This window comes from Ailuropoda melanoleuca, chromosome 3 (genome assembly GCF_002007445.2).
Source record: "Ailuropoda melanoleuca isolate Jingjing chromosome 3, ASM200744v2, whole genome shotgun sequence".
In the NCBI taxonomy this organism is placed as follows: Eukaryota; Metazoa; Chordata; class Mammalia; order Carnivora; family Ursidae; genus Ailuropoda; species Ailuropoda melanoleuca.
In genome coordinates, this window is record NC_048220.1 from 23,997,101 (window position 1) to 24,018,287 (window position 21,187).

At 51.5% G+C, this 21,187-nt stretch overlaps 1 long non-coding RNA gene across 1 annotated transcript in view; it reads left to right on the forward strand.

Moving 5' to 3' along the window:
* The first annotated feature begins 898 nt into the window (after nucleotides 1-898).
* The window catches only part of LOC117801468, a 162,075-nt gene continuing 141,786 nt past the window's right edge, over nucleotides 899-21,187 (forward strand). Inside the window, exon 1 of the long non-coding RNA XR_004624025.1 lies at nucleotides 899-958. This is a non-coding gene — a long non-coding RNA (uncharacterized LOC117801468). The remainder of the gene's footprint in view (nucleotides 959-21,187) is intronic.

Sequence of the window (21,187 nt, forward strand, 5' to 3'; positions counted from 1 at the left end):
TTTCTGTGACTTGCAGACTTTGGTGGACGCTGCTCCTTGCCCCTGGCCCAGTTTTGAACATTTCCACTCCCTCTGCTGTCTGGCCATTGGGTAACCCCACTCCTGTAAGCCTTCTGCGTAGCTCCTCCGTGGCCGCTCCCCCCGGAGTGGGGCTCTCGTCTATTCCCTCTTTGTCAGGGAGCCGGGGAGAGCCTGGGGTGTGTACGAGGTAGCAGGAGCCCAGGCTGGATCCTCTTGGACACAGCCTCCAGATGCTGCCACCTGCGATGCCATTGTAGCACCTTGGCCCCACGTGGGTTTGGCACAGTCCCGGAACCTTCTGCCCCAGGTGCTGCCAAATATCACTTCAGAGCCAGTGGTGTTTGCCCTCTTGGGGTCTCCTTTTCTGTCGTGCCTGCATAATCACCTTTCTTGGCATAGGAAGAGCAGGTGTTGTCACAGGGGTGGAGGCTGGCAGGGCTGTGCAGTGGGGACTTGGGGCATTGGGGATGCCAGGCCCCCGAAGCAGGCTGTTCATCTCTGAGCCCCCACGGCGACCCCACAGTGGCTTGGCAGAGCTGAGGAGCTCTGTGCGATGCGGAACACCTGTGGTTGGGAAGGGTAGGGATCCTGGTGGAGGCTGGCCAAACATATGCCCAGGTAGAGGTTTCAAGCGTATGGTTTAGGGGATGTGCCTGAACTAATCCTGTTATTAGCTGGATTATCTGTTCAAACTGAGAACCAGCTTCTGTGGGTCCCCTGTGAAATGCTCAGTCAGGAGCCAGGGTGACGGGCCCCACCTGGGGTGTTGCCTCGTGTCAGTGCGCCTGCAGCCTGCGTGGCAGTCCAGGCCGGCGCTGCTCCTGTTTCATGCGCTAGTTTATTCATTGATTCATGCATCCGTCCTCTAGTCCCTGGCTGCCAGCTGAGCCGCAGGCCTGGAGCTGGGTGCTAGGGACCTGCAGGTGAACTGAACCAGGTAGGGTCTCTCATAGAGACAGACGCAGGTGCATAACGGTAAACCGGAGCTGGGTACAGAGAAACTGGGATGTTCGGGAAGAGAGGTTGAGCTGGGGCTGGACAGGTGGGCGTGTGAAGGGCTTGGAGAGCCTGCCGAGGTCAGCTTCCATCCAGAGGTGAGGTCGGCTCCTGTCCAGTGTTAGGAGAGGACTGGGGTGATCAGATCTGGTGCTGAGGAAGGACGGATAAGAGGATGCTGGTGGGTATCACAGTGAGACCCCCGAGAAGGCTGTACTGGTTCAGTCGTTCATTCCTCACCCGGCCAATATTTCATTTCCCGCTACCTGTTGGGCCCTGTGCTAGAAGCTAGGGATGTGTGCTCGAACCAAAGAGACAAAAGTCTCTGTCCTCCTGGAGCCTGTGTTCCAAGAGAGAGCGCTGGAGGAGGAGGGAGCAGGGAAGGGAGGACGAAGGAGGAGGGGAGGAGAAGGGAAAGAAGATGAGGGGATGAGGAGACGGAACTGTAATAAGTGAATGATGTAGCGTATCAGGAGGCAGGAGGTGCTGCTGAAAGAGACAGAGGGGGGGAAGGGAGGAAGGAGGGAGGGAAGGAAGGGAGGGAGGAAGGAGGGGAGGGAGGAAATGGAGCAGGACTAGAGGTGTGGGAAATGCTGGCATGGCCAGGATACCTTCCCTGAGCAGGTAAGATGGGAGGAGAGACTTGAAGGAGGTGAAGACATTACCAGGCAGATAGGGGCTGACAGTACGCAAGAACGGACGTGCTGTGGTGAGGAAAAGCAGGAGGCCCGTGTGCCTGCAGTGAAATGGTGTTGTGAGAGGAGTGGGTAGGGCAGAGAGAAGGAGGGCTGCCCATCACAAAGAGCTGGGGTTTCATCCCACTGTCCTTGGACCCCCCAAGGGCATCTCTGAGCCTGGGGAAAATTACCTCTGTGTTCTTATGACCCTTTAATGGAAATTCAGCGTACCTTTCAATTATGATTATAGGCAAAACCCCCACAGAAGTGAAGAGCCAGAGAGGACTTCATCAGTGGAAATTACAGACATTTTTATTCCATATTAAAACTGTATCAGATATCTTGAAATATTTCTTCTCATCACTAGTTTGAATAGACAGGAGCCCCAAGATCTTAAGATTTAATGCACATGTATCACTGTATCACACATTTTAAAACTTCTTTTGATATAACTGGTTTCATTTGTAATAGTACAGAATTTTTATGCATGGAAAATATTTCTGTAAGAGTCCTTTGGCTTCCCCAGCCTGCTGGGTGAGGGGTCTCCACGGCACAAAAATGATGAAGAAGATCTCATGTGGAGTCTGAGAACCTGCCCTGAGAACTTTGACTCTGGAATGGGGAGCCATTGCAGGATGTGGAGCGCAGATGCCATATGGGATTTACATTTGGAAAGGGCGATTCGGGCTGCTCTCTTTCCCCAGTAAGACCCACAGGGATCAGGGCGGAGGCAATTACAGTGATCCAGGTGGGAGATGGTCAAGACTCAGACCAGTGTGGTGGCAGCGGAGGTTAGGAGAAGGGGGTGAATGTGGATGTATTTTGAAGGGAGGGCCAAGAGGAATTGCTGCAGGATGGATGCGGGGTGCAAGAAGGAAGCTTCAAGGGTGGCTGGCTGCCATGGTCTCACTGCTGTGTGAGATGGGAGGGGTGGGTATGCTCAGGAAGGTTTCCCAGGGGAGGGGACAAGGAGCTGTTCTTAGAAGGTGATGGGTTGACCGTGTTGTAGCGCTGGCAGCTTGCCTAGGACCCACCATAAGTCCTCATGATAAATCACTGTAAAGATGGAAGGCGGGGGGGGGGCGCCCATGGGGTTTGTCAGGATCGTGGCTCAGGTGCCAGGAGGGATGGCTTTGCCACAACGGAGGTCCTGCAAGACATTTGGGGGTGAATGAACTCCCAGGGTAGAAAGGCTTCAGCCTTTGCTGAGTGTGGGAAGGATGCTTGCTTTAGTCTTCAGCTCTCTGTGTAGCCTGGGGGTTGGGGGTAGGTGGTGGGGGTACTGATTGATGGCCGTGGATTTAATAACTTGGTAAACCAGGCCTACTCCAAGCAGGATGAATTTGGTTGATATGTAAATATTTTATATCAGGGTATTAACTGCTTATTAAAAGTGTATTGAGATTTATATGTTATGTGGATATAATTGTAGACATCACAGAGAGGTCATGGGCTTGCTGGAAACATCTCTAGCAGGACTGGTAATCCGGAAATGTGTGTCCCGCCGTCAGCTGGCCTTTAGGTAGAGTGTTTTCCGTGTCCTATGAAGCAGACCTTAAACACAGGTATAAATGCTTCTGCATACACTGTTCCATTTTCTGGACCCACCGCATGCAGATTATGTGGAATCGCCAGGTGCTGACTTGACTCCTTTAAGATGAAAGAGGGAGTTCTCTGACCGGAGGATCTCCCACCTTGCAGGGACGGGGCACCCAGGGGGGAGTTGGGGCTGCTTCTGTCCTCCCCCTAAGTGCAGCGTCTGCCTGCCCAGGTACTGGGGAGGCAGGGGCCTGCTGCTGACAGCCATGGACCTTGTGTTCCCAGCCGGGGAGTGTTTGCTGTGTTGCCTCCTTCTTCTTGTGGCTTGGAGAGAGAGGGAGGACACTGGGGACAGTTTGGAACCCGAGGTGGGTAAGTGATATTAATGTGTAGTTTTTTTTTGAGCTGAACGTCTAGAATGTTCTCTGTATAGAAAATGATCAGTGCAAAACTTGGGGTGACCCATGGGAAAACAGATATTTCTTGAGTGTTGAAAGGGTGTTGAATTTAGGGGCTGGAATAAATCCATCCATCCATCCATCCATCCATCCATCCATCCATCCATCCATCCATTGATCCACCCATCCAGTGAGCTGAGTGCCAGGCACTGGGAATACAATGGTTAGCAAGATAAACTCTTGCCTGCGTGGAGCTTATACTCCCCTGGGGAAGTCAGATATAGACAAATCCACAGTGTATCCAGAGATTAGGCTGCACAAGAGTAGTGTTCTCAACCAAATTTCAATGATTGCTGTATCCTTTTATGTTGTTTGTTTTTATTTTTGTTGTTCGTCTTAAAACACATGTCCCCGGCAGTCCTAGCTTTGTTTTTTAGAGAATAGGCAGCTTCTGGCTGTCCAGATGGCTCATGGCTTCCTTTTACTGTTCTTCGTGGAAATCTTTCATGATGTTTTTCCATGACTCAGAAGGCCAGAGTACATGAGATAAATTTGCGCAGTAACTCAGGCCATTGCCATGCTGTTCTGGGCTGTGATTTGGGGTGTCTGCGGAGGGTGGAGCCTGCTGTTTGCCCCTGCACTAAATGGTCCCAGGGGCTCTCCTTTTTGAGTCTTTTGGTCTGCTTTTTTATAGTCTCCTCTCTGTCCCCTGCTGGCAGGCTGACCCTCCTCGCTCATGCTGGGTCCTCCTCTCTTTCTCTCTCTGGAGAAAGATACTTCCAGCATGCACATAGAAACCGTCAAATGTTGGCTCATGTCTCAAAGAAAAGAATGATTATCATATCGATAAACATCTTCATCATTTTTGCCTTGATGTTTCAAGAATTGTTTGTGAGCCAAGCCTTCGGCTGTGAAGAAAGGCACATCCACGTAGAGAGCTGAGGGACCTCTCTTGGCTGGGGCAGCTGTGAAACTGGCATGGTGGGGGGCTCAGGGGACGTTTTCTGGCCAGAGTTGGGGGGACAAGAGGTTCAGGAGTCGATGGTCTACACCAAGCCCTCCGGGGCATCTCCTGTCTCAGGTGCCGTTACCATCCCAACCCTGCAGAAGTGTCCCATTTCTGCTATGATGGGGACCCTGAGCAGATGGTCTTCTCAAGGTCTCATCTTCCTGGGGTCCCAAAACCTGAGCTGTCCAAGATGGTAGCCACTGGCTGTGTGAGGCTTTTGAGCACTTAATATGTGACTAGGAGGTCTGAGGAACGGAATTTTCAATACTTAGAAGTTTAAATTAATTTAAATTTAATAATAATAAAAAAAGTCCAGCCTGACAGCAGGGAGGAGAAAGAACACTATAAAAAGCAGACCCAAGGACTCAAGAAGATATTGGTAAATGTTGAGGTATTTTTGGAACAACGTGGGTGTGTGAATTTACTCATACCACTCTAAATTTTAGGGGACGTAAATACTGGTCAAGTATTTCTGAGGAAAATCTAGCGTCTGAACTGACAGGTCTGTAGGTATAAAATACATACTGGAGTTCAAAAATGTAGTGTTAAAAAATGTAAAATATCTCAATAATTTTTTATATCTGTTACATATTAAAGTGATAATATTTGGGGCATAATGGGTTAAAATGTATTAAGGTTAATCTCACTTGTTGACTGTGTTTACTTTTTAATAAGTGGCTTCTCGAAAATTAAAAATACATGTGAGTCACATTCTATTTCTATCAGACAGTGCTGATCTAGACCCTTCCATGACCCTTGCTCAGGTCTGAGGTGGTTACATAATTTGGTGGGGCTGTCACTTTTTGGACACTTATATGTGCCACTCTGGGCTAAGATCTTTATGTGTTTCCTGTTCTCCCAAGAGTCCTGGGAGGTAGATACTATTATTTCATTTAAAATATGAGGAGATTGGATCTCCAAGTAGTGAAGTAAATTGCTCAAGGTCACACAGCTAAAATGGAACAGAGCCGAGACCCTATAATTGGACAGGTTGGGTTAAAGCCCTCTTTATGGCCACTATCCCACATTGTCCGACTCCAACCCTGAGTTCTGTACCCATCTCGGAGCTCAGTATCCCAGAGCCGGGTCAGCAAGTGAGCACAAGGACCATAAGAATCCATGGGGGATCATGACCTTGGGGTCCTCCCTGGGCCGCTTTGGAGAGCACGTGAGCCCGGCGTGTACCTGGGGTGTACCACCACCCTGGTCTGAGGGCAGGGTGTCCAGTTCCAGCAGCACAACCAAAGCCTAGATCCCAGCTGTAGCCTTGTTCCATTTGGCGGCAGAATGTTTTCACTAACATCATGGGCTGGCAGCCCCAATAGGATCGTTCTCTGCATTTCACCAATGAGCAAACCGAGCGTCACATGGGCAGAATGGCTTCCCTGAGATCACAGTGGAGGCTGGGACTAGAACCCAGGGTTGTGCTTGCAGATTCAGAGTTCTTTCCTCTAACTAAATCTGGCTCTACACAAAGATAAAGTAAAAGTTCTGATAGGATTTGTAGTTTGGGGGAGAGTGCCAGAATGTCACCTTCATGGTGCTGAAGCCATTGTCTGGTATGGTACTAGTAACCCTCTCGTTAGGATGATTTCTCTTGGATAAGTCAGCCTCCTGGTGAGTGGGTTCTAAGAAGGTCTCTTCCTGAAAGGGCAGTGGGCAGTGGTGTTGGGCAGGGTGGGGACTGAGGCAGGGTGGTGAGTGGGCAAGATTGGGCTGCTCGGGACTGGATAGGATGTGGGTGGCGTGGACCACCCGCAGACCCATGTTTGCCTTTCACAATATTGTCTCTGAGGTATGAGATCTCTTTCCTGGGTTTTCTCTGGACGCCTGAGGACAGATGGCACTGGGTAGGAGCTCCTAAGAGAAAGCGGGTCCTGGGCTTACCCAGATCTTGTCTCTCAGCTCATGTGGAGCTTTGGGAGCCCTGGGCTGTATTCTCAGATTCCCATTTACTACCCGTGTGTTCTGGGGGACACGACCTCACCCCTCCAAACTTCAGTTTTCTCATCTATAAAGTGGGGCTTTACCTTGCAGGGTGAGGGGATTAGCACGGAACAGATGAGACACCTGCATCTGGTGGTTCCCGCTGGGGCTCACTTGGTCTTTGGGACTCTCCTTATCTCTATGAGGCAAACTGGAGGACCAAGAAAAAAAACTGTACCCTGGTGTCCCCAGCCTGAAGGGTAGGAAACAGGACTGTGGATTCTTTCTAGGTATGAATTTCATTCCCAGTCTGGGTGCTTGAGTTTTCTCAGCAGAAAATCGGGTAGCGCTGCCCGTGTGCTAGGAAGGGGTGGGCAAGGTTGCCAGAATCCCAAGTATTCAGAGATCGCTCCTGCTGAATTGGGGAAGAGACCCCCATGGGAAAGCAGGGGCCAAAAGGTGTTGCTTTTTTTTTTCCTCCCCTCAAAGTCCTTAAGGCAACCTAATGTCCTGGAATATATTGCAAATTCTGGATTATATAAACACTTTTTGCCCAGGAAGCATCTTTGGGAGATCTTATTCCAGCCACACTTCCTTCCAGGTAGAGAGCCTGACCACCCTGCTGGACAAGGCCCCAGGGCCAGCCCCTGAAGTTCAGAATGGACTAAGCCTGCGTCCTCTGAACTCAAAGCCAGCCTTGCAGGGAAAGCCAGGGATGCTAATCATTGCCTGTGCCTGGCTGGTCCCAAACACTGCTTTGTAGATCCCTTGCTTCCCTCCTCCTCCCCCTCCTCCCCACTTGCCCCTGGTCACTGGGTATCCAAAGTCCCTTCCTGGCAGAGACCAGGGGTCCATTTGGGCGGAGGGTCGTATCAGAGCCAATGTGTGCCCTCTCCTCCTCCTCCCTGGGCTGCTGCTGCATTAAGTTAGGGCCCATCTTGGGAGTAAAGCTGTACCCAGCCTCCAAGCAGAAAGGCCCCTTCTCCTGTCCCAGGGCCCAGGTAAGGGGGAGGGTGGGCAGAATGAGAGCTAATTGTGCTGGGCTCTTGGCCCTTTAAGACAATTGCCTCCCTGACTGGTGTGGAGATGGTAAGCCCAGCCAGCATCTTGACTCTGCTGATGGTCACCGGGTGATATGCGGTAAAGCCTGGATCCTTCTCCCTTTGAACTGAGCGCTCCGTCTCTTTCCCGCCTGGGAGCCGTTTTGAACTGTCAGTTCCTGGGGATTAGATACATGTTTAGGCTGGATGAACTCATGAATGAAAATATTTTGCTTCGTGGTTTCGGCAACAGCGTCCTGCACAGTGGGCCCCCTTTGCTCTCCTCTCCCTCGCCTAGCACCACCCACCCAGGCCCACCCTAATAGCAGGCGCCCCAGCCCTGAGAGCAGTATCCAAGGTGCTCCATGATAGTTTGGACAGGGCCACCATGCTGTGAGGAAACCAGGCGACTGGCAGCTTTTGGGCCAGGTGAGTGCTTTCTTGAAATTTTGTTCGGATCTATGATGCTATCTTTAGCACAGGACAGCAGTGGGGTGGTCCCAGGCTCTTCTGTTTGTGAGCAAGGGCAGGGCTGGGAGAGAGGAATTGGCCCTGGGTTTGTGTATTTCAGTCAGCTTTGATTCCAGTGCCATGGGCTTCTGGAGCTCTGGTGGTGGAGGTCATGTGGTTGGGGATGGGGGCCTGTCATCTGGGAAGTGGTATCATGGAAGAGGCAGGAAGATCCAAGTTCAAATTTCAGCTCCGTCTCTTTGTTGTGTGATCTGGAGAAGGTCACGTAACTGCTTCCCATCCCCAGATTACAGGTCAGGGTGCTGGGGTTCTCATCTCTCCTTGCCCTGACGGTTGTTAGTGTGTGAGGTGAGGCCAGGGTGCCTGGCATGGAGTCACCATTGCATCACTGTCTGGTCCCTGCTTGTGGTTGGGCTTGGCTGCAACAGGAGCTGAGGTCAGTACCCACTCCGTGCCCCCCATGCCCCACATTGCAAGAATGAGGAAGACCCAAGGGAAGTGCTTACTGGGCCACTTGGTGATGGATGAAGTCATCAGCTCCAAAGTGAATTAAAAAATGCCACAATTCATTGATGGGTATCATGACTGCCTGGGTTACACCCATGGCTGGTTCCACCATAGCCTCTTCATTATCATGTGACTCTGGGGCTTCTTGGACACCTGAAGTCAGCAGCCACTGTCCAGAGGACAGCTGTCTGCTCACACCTCCTACAGGGGGTTGCGGGGGACTTCCTGTAAGGGGCATAGGTTGGTGGCTATTAGGAATCTGCTCTGGGTTGTTGGTTGGTGAACAGATACAGTTGAGGTTCAAAAGTGGTCTTGGGCTGGTGTCTGGTGGCTGGTCACCTACCTTGGCTGGGTGGGGGAGGGTAAGTGCATAGGTTGTACTGGATGCCAACTTGTGTGTGGTGGGGGGGTGGGGATGGGATGGGGGTGGGGCTGGGAATATTACTGGGCTTTTCCATCTTGACTCTGGGTCAGTGGCTCTATCAGGAAACAGTTGGTGTATGAGTAATATTCTATTACGTACTATATGGGAGTATATACTAATCTTTTTGTTTTCTCTGTATACATATTTCTTTTTCTTATAAAACTGTATGACTCATTTTTATAACTTGATCTCGCTTAGCAACATATCGTGGTATCTATTGCTATGTGTATCTCAGTATATCATGGTAACCTTTCACATTGTACTCTATCATTGGTGAGGGCTGCGTGGTGTTCCTTGGTATAATGTACTCCAGTTCTCAAAACCTTGCTTACGTTTGGTTATATTGATCATTTGTGTGTGTCTGCCCTCATCAACCACACTGTGGCAAGCATCTTTGTACAAGCATCACTTATAGGATTGTTTCCTTAAGAGAAGTGTTTAGAAGTTAAATTTGTGAAAAAGGTGTCTGTGTTTTTCAGGCTTCTGAGGCCTTTTGCTAAGTTGCCTTCCAGAAAGTTTGTCCTTATTGACATTCCCACCAGTAGTGTTTGACAGTATTTGCTTCCCTTTGCTCTCTCCAACATTAGGTATCAAAGTTTAAAGTTTAAGTCTGTCTTTTGTTTTACTAGAAAAAAAAAGGTGAATACCTTATTATTTTAATTTGCATTTTTTATTACCTGAGAAGCTAAATATATTTTTTATAGTTCTTGACCACTTATATTTACTATTGTCTGAATTAGCTGTCCACATAATTTTCTCCTTTCTCATTAAATGTTCTTCCTCTTAATGATTTATATGAGCGCTTTATATATTAAGGATCATAGATGTTTCATATATTTTATGAATATTTGAATGTTTAAGTATTTATCACACATTAGCTCCCTCATTCATTCATTTAGAATTTTTCTGTAAAAATTCCAGATTCTATTAGGGGTGGTTGTATACTGGAGAATTAGCTCCTCTATGTCCCCTACAGAGGAGCTTACAGCTTGTGGGATAATGAAGTATGACCGTAACCATGTGGGCTAGGAAAGTTGTACTCAGTGCTGATTGGAAATGGGGAAGGAAAGGTTGGTATGGGCAGGTCAGAGCATAAGGGCATCCTGGAAGTGGCAGTGAAAATTGGATCTTGAAAGAGGTGTGGTCTACAGATATGGGATGGGGAGGGCGGCGGTGAAAGAGAGAGGTTGGGGGGGAAAGAATGACTGAAACATGAAGATGGGACTGAGAATAGCCTATAAACAGGCTGGGGTTGTAAATGACCAAACAGATTTATTTATTCAGGGCTAGCTGTAGGGGGGCATAGCACCCTGGTGAGGGGGTGTGGTGATGATGTGGGGAGGAGAGTCTCCCATTTTCCCTCTGGGTCCACGTAAGACTTTGTTTTCCAAGTAGAAGGAACACCGTCCTTTACTTCTTCTGCATACATCCCCCAGGGCCTGGCGAGATGTTTCTAGAGGAACTATCCTACAGTGGTGGGGGGCCATGGTGAGGGATGCTGTCCTGGGTCGAAAGCCCCTTCAGATTCCAGCAAGGTCCGTGAGGGTGTTGAATCCCGTTGACAGAAATGAATCAGGGTCTAAGAAGGCAAAGAGACCGCACATGGATCAGCCTGGGGGGGGGGTGGGCCTCAGAAGTGTGACTTAGGAGAGCCGAAGTCACCTCAGGGTGTGCGGGAGCCAGCTGCCTGCCTCTGCGGCTCTCCCCGTGACCTGGGAGACAGAAGAGAGGGCCCTGGGCTGTGACAACAGCCAGGTGACAGCTGCCTATGCTTCCAAGGGCTTTTCCTGCAAGGTCAGGGCAGGAGCAGCGCTGGACCTTCAGCCAGACCCTGCTTCTTCCTCAGGGCCAGGCCCCTCCCTGGGAGTCAGGTCAGATGGAACTGAGCAGGGACCGTCCGGGGTGGGGTGCATGCACAGTGTGGGGACTCAGAATCAGAGTCTTCAGGGAGTCTTCTCTCTGTGTGAAGCACTGTGGAGGCCCAGGCAGGCACAGGAGGAGCCGGAGATGCTGGGCCTCATGCCTGGGGGCTAGTGGTCTAATTGGGAGATGGGATGGGGCCCTTTCGGTCCCAAGGTCAGGATGTGGGGGCTGTGGGATTGTTGCTTCAGCTGGTGTTTATCAAGCACAGACTACGGCCCAGGCAAGAGTTGGGGATGCAGCCTGGGTGAAGAGGCTAAACCAGCCTCTGCCCTTGGGGTTACAGTCCTGTGACGTCGGCCAGCCAGAAGCAGGGAGTGGTGGACGGCTGGCCCCTTGGGCCGCAGTGGCACAGAGAGCTGCGGGAGCGTGTGGGAGAGCACTCCGGAAGGAGGGCACATTTGGGTTGAGGCCTGAAGAGGAAGTAGCAGTTAGGCAGGTGAGGGGAGGGAGAGCATATGTAAGGGCCTGCTGGGGTGTCCAAGGCAGACAGGACAGGGGTGGCCTCCTGTACTCCTGCTGGAATTCCCTGGTAGGGCTCAGGCCTCTGGTGGATTCTTGAGGGTGGAGGGGCACCCCAGTTTGGAGCCTGGCCCAGGCAAGGCAGCATTGAGGCAGGGGTGTCGCCCCACCTGCGGCACCGTTGGTGGTGGCACGGAGCGACCCTCCACAGGAAGGGGTGGCCGTGGGGGTGAGGACAACCTTGTGCCCACTCTCCCCACTCTGAAATAGATCATCTCGATCCACTCGGAGAGGAGTCCCTCGGAAGGCTGGAAGGAACATTTCCTTCGATTCAGAAGGTCATGCTCTGCACCTCACCCTCACAGGAGGACCTGAGGGCTCTAGGTGACACGGAGCCAGCCGTGCCCTTGCTGCCCAGGGAGGGAGACTTCAGCTTGGGGAGGAGGCAGGTTCCTGCCCAGTGCCGCTCTGCTCACTCCCAGGAGCCTGCTTTGAGAAGGCCAACCCCCCACCGCCTCTGGAAGGGCAGCCTGACTCCTCACAGGCCCTCTGAGTGTTCCCTTGCCAGCTGGGTGCTCCCTCCGTGGTGCTGTCTCACCTCCTCACAGTTGCCTGTCTCACTTCCTCTACCACATCCCCATCCTGTTTATCGAAGTCCTCCTCATCCTTCCAGGTGGGCAAAGTCACCCCCTCCCAGAAGCCTCCTTAGCTTTCCGAGCCCTCTTGGGCGGCGCAAGGCCATCCTGGCTTAGGGTCCTGCTGGTTGTCGCTGCCCCGCTGCTGTCCTTGTGTCTGAACTGGTTCTGTCTGTGCAGACTTAGCAGGCAAGGGGTTCACCCGGCCAACCTGCTGCTCCTGTACGTGTCCGCACAGGGCCCGGCCTCCTTGCGCTCTGGGGCTCAGGGGCCTGTTTGCTGAGGGAGGTGGGTTCCTGAGGTAGCATTTCCTGGAGAACTGGCAGGAGCTGCTCTGTGGGCACCTCCCCGCCCCCTGCTGTTCTGGGGGTGGGGAAGGCCTGGCTTCACTCTCACTCGATGTGTGGCCTCAGGCAAACGATTTAACCTTTCCGAATCCGCATCTCCTCATCATTTTCACAGAGACAAAAATCTGCCTTGAGGCCCCGTGAGCGCTGAAAGAGATAATGGGTGTGTAACCCTAGTTGCCCCAGGACCCTGCACACGTTCCCCACACACTCCTGCAGCCAGAAGTCACGAGAGAGTTGTCCCTTGATTGTTCTTTGAAGGAAAGTGGAAGGTGGCGAGTCCCTGTCCTGGCCCCTGGCAGCTCCTTCCCACATTTGGCTTGGGTGCACCCCCACCCCAGCTCTTGATGATTCGAGGGCCCACCCTCCAACTCAGTGTCCGCAGTTTCGTCCCTCCTCTGTCCTGCCTTTCAGCTCCTGGGAGGAACAGGCTGGTGGTCGGAGAACTCTGTTGGAGGGGGTTGGGGAGGGAGGGATGCGTCCATGTGGATGGCTGAGCCGCCGGGAGATGTTCGAGGTCCTGGCCCATCCTTCCTGCTCAGTAGACGTTAGGCTCACAGTTCAGTCCGATACATGTTCACGGTCCACCTGTTCCACGCCCGGCACCATGTTCGAGTGTGATTGCTGAGGAACTCTGAGGAACTTGGCAGGAGCCGTTTGTCGGCAGAGGGGAGTGAAGCTCAGAGCTCACACCCTGCCCCAGGTCGCAGAGCTCATCAGCACCGGAGCGTTTGTCACTCCCAGGGGTGGTGGTGAAGTGTCCGTGGGTGCCAGGCTGGGTGGGGAGCCCCTCACACTCCCATCCTTGCTCCTGGGTCCGGCGGACCATTTGGGTGAGGAGAGAACAGGGTGCGGGCAGGTGATGGGCAGGTTCTAAATGCACAGGATTAAATATTTACATTAGGTAAAGATGAGGGTTAAGTGGCTCAGAGGCAGGCCAGGGAGAGGAGGGAATAGCTGCTGGGGCGGCTCCGGCTCCGGAGAGCTTCTAGAGCACGGCGGCGGGACAGGGGACCCTCTTTGGGGGTTCAGTGGAAGCGGCGAAAGGCTGGGGCCGGAGCGCGAGTCCGGGGCTGCATCTCCTGGGAGCTGTGGGAGAATGTGTGGTGGCCCAGGAATGTGGGAGCCACATACCTTTGTGTAATTAGGTTGGCTCCTCTGCCACAGCTGCAATTAGTGCAGGCGGGTGACGGGACTTCCTGCAGCCAAGGTCACTGCTGCACCTGGGCCGGCTTACCTGGGCTCCTGCTGTCCGGGCCGGGGGTGCAGTTTCTGGTGGGGGCAGCCACCAGGCAGGTGGGGCTGTTGGGACTTCAGGGTCATTGCAGCAGGAGGATATGATCGTCCTGGCCCTCCTCCCGCTGCTCAGCCCTCTGTTCCTCTTCTCCGAGGCCCAGCTGGACGGGGGTCTGTGGCTCCCTCCTGTCCCCTTCCAGGTGGCTGTTACTGAGCTTTCTCTGTGCCTGTGAGTAGCAATGTCGGCATCCTGGAGGTAATTGGCACCTGGGACGAGTCAATGAATGCCTTGTATGCCTCCTTCCCCGGGGAGCTCAGTGGCAGGAATATTCCGAGAATTTGCATTTTTCTTTCGAGGAGTTCAACTTATCCTGCCTTAGTGGGAAAATGTAAAAAAAAAAAAAAAAAGTGCCATCACTTTGTTTCTCTTTAACTTTCAGGGAGTATTACTTTATTCACGAATTTCACCAGCAGCAATACGTAACAGTCACTGTCTTTGTTCTCTTTCCTGACCCTGCTCGTGTGTCTCCTAAAACTGTGAGATCGTAAAGGGGAAGAGTTGGAGACAGCAGAGTGATTATTCCCATTTTGCATTACAGATGGGAAAACCCAGAGGTTAGAGAAGTGAGATGTCTGCTCGGGGCCACACAGGGAAGCCAGTAGTGGTCCAGGGCCATCTGGATACCAAGCGGCACCAGGCTCAGGTTCACATCTCAGCAGGGGTGGGGTGGAGGCTGCGATGTGGCATGCAGGCTGGCGCCTGGGCTCTCTCGCCATGCCAGGCTGGGGGGGGGCAGGCAACCTGGTGGCTCGTGCACAGAGCAAGGGAAGGCAGCATAGTGCCTGCTGCAGAGGGGCCGTGCTGCCCTGCAGTGGGCCAGGGTTCGTTGGTGGTAGCTCTGGGGGTACAGTTGGGGGACAGGCTAGCTGCCCTCTCAGGCCACTGTCTCAAGGCTGGGCTGAGTCCCTGGTTCTTCAATCTTCTGCTCTGCACCCCAGAGTTGGAAAATGGTCTAAAAATCCTGAGAGTGATGGCCTTTCTTGGGTGTGGCCAGCCTTCTCCTTGAGGAACCCAGGGCAGCGAGGGCACACTCTGCTTTCTGCGAAGGCAGAGTTCCCTCAGGCGTGAGGCCCATAACTGCCCAGGCTTCACAGGGTGCAAGAAGATTGGATGAGGCGCCGTGTGATAAATGTGAAGTCACGAGTATATGCATGGCGTCCGGCAAGCGTTCACTTGGTGTTAGTGGCCATTAGTACTATTTTAACACGACTGTTGGAAGAGACAGGGCTCTGGGGGGTGATGGGGAGCTGACCTGGTCTGGGAAGACAGTCTGCAGGAAGAGCAGCTGACACCGGCTGTTGGCCCCGTACCTCCTTTCACCTTGCATTCCCTGATAGGCTGAAGCACCTTCAGGAGGAGTAAAACCCCAGCTGATGCTCATTATTCATGGCGGTTATGTTCTAGAAAGTCACCAGGACCTTGAAATAACAAATGCTGGGCCGCTGCTCCTAGGGGAGATTCAGGGCTCTGTTCCTGTGAGCCTCTGGTCCCAACATATTCACCAAGTGATCAGTATATAACCTTGTTTGATGTGGGTTATTGTTTAAAGACAGCCTCTATAACAGGTATGTGTGTGTTTAATATATATGTGGTTGATTAACCTCTATTTGACTGATACATATATTTGATTAATTAACCTTAAACCCATGGTCAGGAGTGATGACTCAGCCCTGATCAAAGCTCTAACACAGGTCTTGTCTGCAAAAGACACAGCCTTCCTACACTTGGGAAAACTAGACCGTGCTTGAGCACTGTACTTAGGGGCTGTTTGAAACAGCAAAATCACCAACAGAAAGCCCAAATATGTGGAAAACATGGCACTGTATAGACAGAAGGACATTGGTTTCCTCTGTGAAAGCTGAAACAAGAGGCAGAGGGGCACCTTGTTCATCCTCGGCTGGGGCCGTGCCCGTCAGGTGACTCGCCATTTTTGCTGCTCTATGCCTGTCCCCGTGTGATCATGAAGACGCTATCGGTATTGGTTCTTGGGGTAACACGTTTTAGCCAGCAGGCAATCGGCATAGATGGAATCTGTGAATAATGAGGCTCAGCTGTGTGGTAGCCAACCCGAACTTCTGAGCCAGCCCAGCATTGGGGTTTGCTCCAGGTTTGGGAGCTGGAGGCAGAGCCCTGAGCCACATGGAACGTGGACAGGAGGGAGGTCCTCAAATGATAGCAGGGCCAGATGCTGGCCCAGCTGGGAGCAGAGGGGGGCCCCGGGCAGGGCTGTGGCTGAGCTGGGGGGGGCTTTGGGTAAGGCATCCTGATGGGTTCTCCACGCATAGCACTTCAGCTGTTTACGGCAGTGGATGGGAGGGATATAGTTATTTTTCCTCTTTGAACATATTTGGAACATATAAACGAGAAGAAGCTTACCTTGGCAGGATTTTCGCCTTGCAACCCCCCCCCCTTCTGTACACCACACTCCCTGGTTTCTCTGAGCACTGGCAGAGTTGGAACTACCACTGGAGGTAGTTGTCTGTTCAGTTGGGAGCCCGAGCGTCTGTGCAGATAGAAGGGAGGAAGGCAATGACTATGATGACTGTGGTAGACAATCCCCCCAAGCTCAGGGGGAAAGGTGAGGGAGGGTTGGGCCGGAGCAGGGCAGGTCACCTCCTACAACTCCCCAGTCTCCTGGGCCTCCCAGCAAACTTCTGTGCACTCCATTAATCTTCTAGAGGCTGAGTTTGAGACCAGGAGGGTCCCTGGATTCCCATCACCTTTGGGTCTGGGTGGTAGTGAGGCCCAAAGGGGGAGGTGTGTCACTGATCACCACAGAGCAGAGGTGGGGCTAGAGCCCGGGCTTGTAGACTCCCAGACAAGTGCTCGCTCCACATCAGCGCAGTGCCCCTGCTGTGTCTTCTCACAGAGGCACTTTGCATATGGCGGATGGTTTGTTTTGTGAAGGACTTTTTGTGAAGGACTACCTGCAGTCCTGTGACGAGGTTAGGAACTTGGGCTTTGGAGTCAGACTGTCAACCTTAGAATCTTGTCTTCATCACTCACTGTGTGACCTGGGGCAAGTAACTTAACCTCTCTGTGCCTCAGTTTGCTCATTTTCAATTGAGGATAGTCATACCGGTGACTTGAGGTTGCATCGAGGAATTAATCAGTTAATATTTCTAAAACATTTAGAACAGCCCCTGGCACAAAATTAGAGTTATGTGTTTGTGAAATAGACAAAAATTGTAAAAATGCTGTGATCTGGGGCCATGTACCCGTACTGAGCCTCAGTTTTATCATCTGAGAAATGGGGAGAGATAATCATACAGAGGGTTGTTGTCATGACTCAGTGTGATGAAAGTGAATTTAAGGTGCTTCATATGGAGTAGGCTTTTACAAGCTCTCAGTGGTTATCATCATTGGTTTTCTTATCACTGGGTACCCTCGTTCCCACTCAAGTGGCTTTTGTCTGCTCTGCCAGCAGGTGAGAGGAAGGAAGAGCAAACACACAATGTGGGTCAGGAGGAAGGGAGGTGACGGGGGCTGCTGAGGTCTGCGCGCACATGAGGCCAGCGGTGGCTTTGGGCCTCCTATTGGCAAAGACCCTGCAACCAGCTGGGTGCATGGAGCCCAGAAATGAGTGGGGAGATGTTCACTGTTCTCCAAGCCACACCCTGCAAGGGGCTGCCTTCCCTGCTTCTAGCTCCCAGGGTCTCGGGGAACCTGCCCCGGTCAGCCGTGGTTCCCCCCCAGGAGCTCTTGCCCTGGCTTTTGTTTCTCGTGGGGCAGCCCCTCCACCTGCCCAGGCATCTGAGTGGTGAGAAGGCCGTTTGGAGGAAGCGGGTGTGTGCAGGCAACTCCCCCCGGAGTTTTCTCTGGAAGGCTCAGGATACACTTCACAGGAAGCGTCAGCACAATTTTCTAATCAAGTTGAAGTCCGTGGCCCGTAGTTAGAAACAATAAATGAAATGCAATTTGAGCCGGCACTTTGCCTGAGTCCCCGTTTCTGGAAGTGGGTATGGGTGAGAAGCTTGTCTTTCTGAGGGAAGAACTTGCCCCCCCCCCTCCCCGACCCTGACCATTTAGCCCCCAGCCCCACCATCGGCTGGCAGGGGTGGGACCCTAGGACTTTATTTTAGGTAATCATTCCAAATCCTGATTTTGATCTGTCAGGTCAAAGTCCACACTTCTCTGTAAATCAATGCAACTCTTTAGCCCACTCTTTGTTTTTTCTCCTTCCAGCTCCTTCTACCTACCATGCTCAGAGTTTAGTCTCGGAGGTCATTGTTTAATCAATATTAAACCATTCACGTAGTTTAAGTGTTTACTTATGTGCTTTGAATCCGAGCTCGCAGTAAGAGAGTGATGCCCGTAATCTGCCTTCACTGCACTCCCCAATACCCTAATTATGTAATTTAGAAAAGAACATTTCCTGACAGCAGTTTCTCAGTGCGCAGCAACAAATGCCGACTGGGGACGGGACCAAACAACCTGGTAATAGCTAGCACATGGACAGCGCTCCCTCGGTCCAGGCGGCCCGGGGTTGGGGCGGCCGCCCGTCCGTTTGGGTTAAGGCTTTCAAATGATGGCGTATTAGTGCCAGGAGAAGTAATTCCACATGAAAAGAGCTGTAGCTAATAGCCCATCTCCAGTCTCTCCTAGTTTGTGGAATAGGTCCTCACTGCAAATTGTTACTGACTCAGACAGTCGGGAACAAATAGCTGACCCAGCCTGAGGGACTGACGCGGCCAAAGACGTGTCCAAGAGGCCAAGGTTTAGACCAAGTTGTTCTTCGAGTCCTTGCCAACCCCCACATCTATGGTCCAGAGGCTGGGCCCAAGTGTTCCTCATATTCCTTACTGCTTTTGCGGGGGGAGTCGAGGGACTGGCATGCCCACTCCGTGGGCATGGGTTGGCGGGACCCACGATTTCAGGATACATCTGTACTTTAGTACCTTCTGGTCAGTGTGGCTGCTGGGGGCGAAGAGGCCCTGAATGCCTTTCTCTTCCATTGGTCTGCCGGTGTCCATGACAGAGCATCTCAAGTCCACTGCCTCTTGTGAGCAGAGCCCAGGGTGGCCTCTGGCCGTGTGAGCCTAAACGCTCACGGAACAACCCGTTTCCATAACAGGAATGGGAGACTATCCTTCTGCTTGTCCTCACCCTATGGACACCTCAGCCCAACAAATATTCTGTGTCTCTAGAAACCCCGCAGATGCCTTTGGGGGGGCTCACCTGTCTCAGCATTTGGGGGCACTGGCGTATAGCCCGTCCTCTGAGAAATCCAGCAGCTGTGGGCCCGCGTTGCTATGTAGTCATCCAGCTGCCCCGGACCCGAGCTCTGGAAGGTCCCAGAGGAGGGGTAGGGTACGAGTGAGGAGCAAACTGAGCTGCGGAAATGTTAATTTGGCTGTGAGTCCCAAACCGATGCATTAGCCTTTCTAGAAGCGCCGGTTGCTATAGCGATGGAAGCAGTGCCAATCGCAAGAGTTGTTTTTGTGGTTAGGGTGCCTGTCTTAGACAAAGAGAGGGAGGCCAAGCCGACAGCCTCCGTCCTTCCTGCCTTCCAAGGATTGGATAGTGTCAAAACCTGGCCTCAGGAGGAGGGGGGACAGCCACCCAGACTGGTCTTTTTGCCCTTGAATTCTGGGGAGGGTCCAGTGGCTTTGCCAGAAGGGAGTGACCACCTAGCAATCCAAGAAAGAACCCACAGGTGGGTTTACAAACCAACAATGGAGAAAGGGCTATCTGGTTATGGCAGAAACTGGAGTTGAAAGAAATGTCTCTCTCGGGGCAAATTCACGGTGGAGTGTTTTTTTATGAAATCATCTGCCACTCAGAGCCTGGCCGTGAGCCCACAGGGGTCTGCTCCTTCAGGCCACATTTTGGTTTGGGCTTCAAACATTAGCTCCCCTGAAAATTTTCCTAAATGACAGAATGGAGGCCTTTTCCGTAGCTGGGGTGCTTGGGTAGCTCGTTAACTCTCAAAGTGTCTTACAAATATTTATCCACCTTAGGTCATTTGCAAACCTAACCCCTGTCATCCCACCTCCAGGCTGTCCCTTCTCGCCAGGTTGCCCAACGTGAAGTCAGAAGCCTTGGACTGGGAATTCCATGTTGGCGGATTTTGAAAAGCTGGCCCCAAACGGTTCGTTTATTTCTCTAGTCTGCCCTTCTTAGAGTTCCAGAATGTGTCAGGACTCCCCAGTCCAGACATGCAAAGCCCTTTGCCCTCCCTGCCAGAGGTGAGAATATTTTATTTATGAATTCATCTTAAATCACTTTTAAAATCACATTTAATTAATACTCTTGCTCTGAGATTATGTCAAAGCATTAAAATAAAGAGGACATTAGGTAGGACTGAGGTATTTTAGGACAGGTAACCAACCAGGTCCCTTTGACTGGCTTTCCCAGCTGGCATGGACACGCGGAGAGAGCCTATTTCGTTTTGTTCTCTGAGATCCCTGAAGTATATCTATTTCCTTGTAAAGAGGAAGGCCCCTGGGATTTGGAGGCCTGGGCCCTTCCCAGGGGCAAGTGCATGCTGCATGTCAGTGATATTTCCCCCAGGACCCACCCAGATGATTCCTGGGCTCCTGCCCCTCCCTGTCTTCTCAGCAACCCTCTGCCCTTAGTTCCATCAGGGTTGCTGGCCTCAAAGTGGCCAAACCTGAATGTGCCTCTGCCCTGGGTCTCAGAGCTTCTGACTAATGAAGGCTGACCCCTGGTGCATTTTCAGAAGCCACGGCTTGCCTGCACCAAGCCAGCTCTGTTGATAAGATAGGCTTTTGTGTGTAGCAGGCAGGAGGGTAGCCACTTCAATAAGGACCATATCAAGGTGTTACTAATCCTTCTGCTGGCTAATGTTTGGCAAATAAATAGCCTCATTAGGAAGGGCTATAAAAGTCTGATAAGATTCTTCTAATTATCCCCCAAAGCACAAATACTTGGGGTTTCAGTTTAGTATAACAGGAGACATCAAGAAAAGAGGGGAGAATGTGTGAGAGGGAATGTATTTTTAACAATGGCTTCCCCCCCTGCCAACCCGAACACCGCCACATCTAGCATTTCATATTTTGCTTTTGCAAAAAAGCAACAAATTGCTGGAACAGGGGGAAAAAAAGACAATGACATATTTTAGGTTACTTCTTCACCTTTGCAAATCAATATACAAGCCATTAAAACTACATTTTTCCATTAATGATAAGTGTAATTACCTCTCTCTTGCCATAAAAACTTGTCCTTATTAAATGTAAATATTTAAAAATGATTGAAATATATTTGAAGGGCACTTTATAGCTTGATTTTATATGCTGACATCTGGGTTGCCTTTCCTAAAACACTCTATTTCTTGGAGAGTTATTAAATTAGTATTTTGAAAGGACTAACACTAGACTTGTTCCTTGTTTCAATTTTAATTTTGTACATATTTAGATTTACTGAGAACTCAGAGAGGGTTTACATTTGGCTCATACGTCGTTACGTTTGCGGGATTCGTACACATAGAAGCTGGGATACGATTTGCAGAGGGGATCTTTAAACATTTGGAAACCCCCATCTCCCCGTTGATTTCAT